This window comes from Phoca vitulina, unplaced genomic scaffold, assembly GCF_004348235.1.
Source record: "Phoca vitulina isolate PV1807 unplaced genomic scaffold, GSC_HSeal_1.0 scaffold9, whole genome shotgun sequence".
NCBI lineage: Eukaryota > Metazoa > Chordata > Mammalia > Carnivora > Phocidae > Phoca > Phoca vitulina.
In genome coordinates this window covers 49,829,154-49,835,171 of record NW_022589712.1, presented here as the reverse complement: position 1 = coordinate 49,835,171, position 6,018 = coordinate 49,829,154, and positions in this window count along the sequence as shown.

The following is a 6,018-nucleotide window of genomic DNA, read 5'->3' as shown; positions in this document are numbered from 1 at the left end:
TGAGGAAATTTATATTTGGTTATTTCCTAACATTTTGGAGAATAATCATGAAGACATCTTTAAGCTCCTGGGAGAATAATTTATACTCAGATTTAAGCATTTTTTGTTAGTGGCTTCATAACTGAAGCTTAAAAGAAATAGCTGGGTTATATATGTATCCTGGATATCAAAGAGTAGGAAAGGTAAGTAGTAAGAAAAAGTGCGTTTGTGAGTTTGGATTTGAAGGTAAAATGTTCCAGCCTTTATTGTGGAATAGGCTCATACTGGTGGTGTGAGGAGGAACAAGTTGTAAACATCCTTTATTTCATTCACTGTTATTTCTGTTAATAGAACAGTTATAACCTTGATCATTTTTGCCATGTTAGGTACATGTCTCATGGTCATTTATTTGACAAAATTTCAGTTCTTCAGTCTCATGTCTACAGTAATCTGAAAATTGGAATCTTATAAAAATGTATATTCATACCTTTCTCAGGAAAAGCATATTAAAGAATATTTTTTTCTAAGACATGAGTGAAAAAAGGATGGATCCTAGAAAAGTAAAATATTGACAACATAATACCATCAACACCAGGTTCTTTTACAGGAACAGGTTAAGTGATGGAGATTCAGACACACAAGTTGCAGGTGTGGCTCATTTTCCTAGCCAAATAACTCACCAATTCCTGACTCCCCATCTTCAAACTTGATGTTTTCTTCTCCCCCCCCCCCCCCCTTTTATTCCTGTTAAAATGGAAACTGTTCTTTGGATTCCATCCCTTCTACCTTGAGAGACTTTGTAACAGCTTTCTGCAGGGATTAGCTAGGACCCCAGAAAATAGATGAGATTTGTAATTAAACATTTTACTTGGAGAATCTTCAAATACACAAAGTAAAACAAAATATTACATTGAATCTTCATATCCTACCTTAAACTATCCTCCGTTCTGCTCTGGTACATACCTACTACACATCTTTTTAGGGAAGATTTATAAAATGCAAATCTTAACTATACTTCTCAAAAGTGAACACACTTTTAGCCCACAGCCATATTGGGACAAAAGGTTCATTTAGCCCTAATTAGGCAACTCAGCAATCTACTTCCACCCCCAAGCTGACTACTTCGCCAATTTTTTTCACCACAGCATAGGGTCCCACTGGGGACCCTGCCCCACTGGAACCTTATACTAATTTAATCATGAGGTATATACTCAAAGTGCTTTTCATTTGATACAAAGTTTTTGAGAGGTTGAGCCATGTATTCCTTTTGCCAAGTAGGAACCATTGTGCATGAATATACTATAGTTTATCCACTCTGTTTATTGGTTTCTGATTTTTTGAAAACATGAATAAAGCTGCTATGAATATTTGCATACAAGTGTTTTTGTGGCTTCTGGATGTGTAGTGGTATCTTGTGTTAATCTGTTTCTCTGAGTACTGAACATGTTCTGTCTTTATCCACCATTAGTATTCACCATTAGTTCTTTGAAAGTGATACATTTAAGTTAGGTTGGCTCTTTATTTTGCATACAAGTTCCTTGTTTAGTGTTTTGCAAATGTTTTCTATCTAGTATTTTCTCTTCATTTTCCTAATACAACTTGATGAGTAGAAGTTGTTAATCTCAAGTCTTGATTTACTAACATTCTCAATGGATCTTTTTCTGTCAGTAAATTTACTTAACCTCACATTGTGGTGGTGGTGGTGGTACTGTTTTCTTTTGAAAGCTTCGTAATTTTTGGCTTTCACATCTGTCATCCACCTTAGATTTCTATGTGTGGTGTGAGGTAGGGTCTGAAGTTTGTTTTTACCCATGTGACTGTGCCGTTACTTTGGCACCATTTGTACTTTCTCCATTGAATTACTTTTGGCACCTTTTAAATTCATTTGACTGGTTCCTGACTGACTTCTATTTCATGGTTACCTGTATTTGTGTAAATGTTAAAACAAGCCTGTCTCTCTCTTGTTTTAAGTTCTACACCCAAGTGGGCTTTGAACTCACAACCCCGAGATCATGAGTCCCACCTGAGCCAGCCAGCTGCCCTTCAATTTCTATTTTTAAAGAGCCTGGGGCACCTGGGTGGCACAGTCTATTGAGCGTCTGACTCTTGGTTTTGGCTCTGGTCAGGATCAAGTTGGTCAAGTTGAGTGTGGAGTCTGCTGGAGTTTCTCCGTGTCGTGCTGCCCCTCCCCCCTCACATCTTTTTAAAAAGTAATAATGAGCCTGATTGTTAGGATTGGGTAGAATCCATTATAATTTTTCTCAGAAATGTTTTGTGTGATGTTCTGTATGATTTTGATGAACTCAAGTATTTTAGGTTCCTTGGTGCTAGTGTCAATTGAATTTTCTTTCTAATTGCTAATTTATAGGTAATTTACAGTAATTTTTAAAGCCTTTATATAGGACCTTGCTGAGTTTTTTATTAATGCACTGGTTAGGACCTCTAATACCTGTTGAATATAGGTGGTAAGAGCAGGCTGTGGCTAAGGGAGTTTAAGACACCTAGGGAGCAAAATTCAGGTAGGTATCTTCAGGGTAGTGCAAGTTGGCATCTGAGAGTACATCCTTTCCTTTTGCTCAACAAGGGCTTTGCTTGCCTGAGTCTTACCCTTGTCTCCTATTAAAGTCATCTACTTGATTCAGTTTTAGGAAGGAAGCATTGCATATTCCATCAGGAATGTTTGCTGTTGGTTTCTATGTATAGATACCTTTTACATAGTCTTCTGTTTATAGTTTGCTCATTTTCTCAGGAATGGGTAATGTATTTTATCAGGCCTCCCCTCCCCCTTTTTGCATACATGAAATGATCCTGTCTTTATCAGTTAAGATAATATTCCTGTCCTTGGGGGAGTTTAGTAATGGAACTTTATGACTGAAGCAGGCTCCCAAATACCGGAGGCAGAAATGTCTTGTTTAAAGTAACTTTGCCCAAGGTTTCACAGAAAGAGTTCAGATTCATTTTTTTAAAGTAGGCTCCCCACCCAATGTGGGCCTTAACTCACAATCCTGAGTTCAAGAATCTGATGCTTTGCCGACTGAGCCAGTCAGGCATCCCTTAACATTGATTCTCCTTTTAAAAACACTACATTGTTGGGGCGCCTGGTTGGCTCAGTCGGTTTAGAGACCGACTGGATTTCCACTCAGGTCATGATCTCAGGGCCGAGAGTTCAAGCCCGCATTGGGTACTGCTCAAAGTCGGCCTGAAATTCTCTCCCTCTCCCTCTACCCCTCCACCTGTTCCCACATGCGTTCTCTCTAAAATAAAATCTTTTTTAAAAAAAAAACACTACAGGGGCGCCTGGGTGGCTCAGTCAAGCATCTGCCTTCGGCTCAGGTCATGATCCCAGGGTGCTGGGATCGAGCCCCGCATCGGTCTCCCTGCTCAGCAGGGAGCCTGCTTCTCCCTCAGCCGCTCCCCCCTGCTTGAGCTCTCTGTCAAATAAAATCTTTAAAAAATATATTAAAAAAATAAACAATACATTGTCACTAAATGGTACTATATTTGTGATGTACTATTCATTGGTCATAATTAAAAAGCTATCAAGTTTTATCAGTAATCCAAAGGAAGTCTTTAGAATGAGACAGTGGGACTGAAGGCCTGTTCTTAAGTATGGGAGGCAATGGTGAAGAGAATCTTGCTGCCCAAAGCTTGTCAAGATTCATTAAATCACTACTAAATGTTTTTTAGGAAAGTATGTGAATTATCTTGGTGGTATTTCTAAATTGTTTTTAGCTATGTGGAAAAGTCTGAAGGTTCTGCCTCAAAACATCGTCCCCTCTGGCTGCCCTGGGGCCACCCGACAGTTCTTACTATTAGGATAAAACTCTTAAGTCGGCATCTTCACATGGCTCCCACTGAAATCAATCCACAAATATTTACTGAACAGAAGCCTAAGACAGAGGGAATGAGAAAACCCTCTGCTCAGAATCTTCCAATACTTACCCATTTCACTCCATTTCAAGCCAAAGTTATTACAGTAGTTTATAGGGCCTTTTAAGGTCTATCTGTCCCCTTTCTTCTCTTCTTTTTTTTTTTTTTAAGATTGATTTATTCATGGGACGCCTGGGTGGCTCAGTCGGTTAAGTGCCTTTGGCTCGGGCCATGATACTGGGGTCCTAAGATCAAGCCCCGTGTCAGGCTCCCTCCTCAGTGGGGAGTCCACTTCTCCCTCTGCCCCTCCCCTCCCCCGCTTGTGCTCTCTCTCAAAATCTTTTTAAAAAAGATTCATTCTAGAGAGAGAGTGGGGGAGGGGCTGAGGGAGAGAGAAACTCAGGCAGACTGTGCTGAAGGCAGAGTCAGACACAGGGCTCTATCTCATCACCCCAGATCATATGTGAGCCGAAACCAAGAGTCAGTAGAGGACACAGGCAGCAACTTCTTGCTAGACACGTCTCCAAAGGCGAAGAAAACAAAGGCAAAAATGAACTACTGGGACTTCATCAAGATAAAAAGCTTTTGGACAGCAAAGGAAACAGTCAACAAAACCAAAAGACAACCAACAGAATGGGAGAAGATATTTGCAAATGTCTTATCAGATAAAGGGCTAGTATCCAAAATCTAGATAAAGAACTTAACCAAACTCAACACCCAAAGGACAAATAATACAGTCAAGAAATGGGCAGAAGACATCCAAATGGGCAACAGACACATGAAAAAGTGCTCAACATCACTCAGCATCGGGGAAATACAAAATCAAAACCACAATGAGGGGCGCCTGGGTGGCTCAGTCGTTGAGCGTCTGCCTTCGGCTCAGGTCATGATCCCAGGGTCCTGGGATCAAGCCCCGCATCGGGCTTCCTGCTCGGTGGGGAGCCTGCTTCTTCCTCTCCCACTCCCCCTGCTTCTGTTCCCTCTCTCGCTGTGTCTCTCTCTGTCAAATAAATAAAATAAAATCTTTAAAAAAAAAAAAAAAAAACACAATGAGATACCACCTCACACCAGTCAGAATGGCTAAAATTAACAAGTCAGGAAACGACAGATGTTGTCAAGGATGCAGAGAAAGAGGGTGCAAAGAAACCCTCTTACTGTTAGTGGGAATGCAAGCTGGTGCAGCCATTCTAGAAAACAGTATGGAGGTTCCTCAAGAAGTTGAAAATAGGGACACCTGGGTGGCTCAGTCAGTTAAACATCTGCCTTGGGCTCCGGTCATGATCCTGGAGTCCTGGGATCAAGCCCCGCGTAGGGCTCTCTGCTAAGCCAGGAGTCTGCTTGTCCTTCTCCCTCTGCCCTGCTCATGCTCTCTCTCTGACAAATAAATAAAATCTTAAAAAAAAAAAGAAAGACGTTGAAAATAGAGCTATCCCACAATCCAGCAACTGCACCACTAGGGATTTACCCCAAAGATACAAATGTAGTGATCCGAAGGGGCACCTGCACCCCAATGTTTATAGCAGCAATGTCCATAATAGCCAAACTATGGAAAGAGCCCAGATGTCTATTGACAGATGAATGGATAAAGAAGATGTGCTGTATATATATATATAGTATATATATATATATATATATATATATACACACATATATACAATGCAATGACTACTCAGCCATCAAAAAAAAAAAAAAGAAATCTTGCCATTTGCAAGGATGTGGATGGAACTTGAGGGAATTACGCTAATCAAAATAAGTCAATCAGAGAAAGACAATTATATAATTTCATATGTGGAATTTAAGAAACAACAGGATCATAGGGGAAGAGAGGGAAAATTTTAAAAAGATGAAATCAGAGAGGGAGACAAACCATAAGAGACTCTTAATCATAGAAAACAAACAGGGTTGCTGGAGGGGAGAGGGGTGAGAGGATGGGGTAACTGGGTGATGGACATTTAGGAGGGCAGTGATGTAATGAGCACTGGGTGTTATATAAGACTGATGAATCACTGACCTGTACCTCTGAAACTAATAATACATTATATGTTAGTTCATTGAATTTAAATTTAAAAATATTTTTTTTAAAAAAAGGAACCGGGGGGCGCCTGGGTGGCTCAGTCGTTAGGCGTCTGCCTTCGGCTCAGGTCATGATCCCAGGGTCCTGGGATCGAG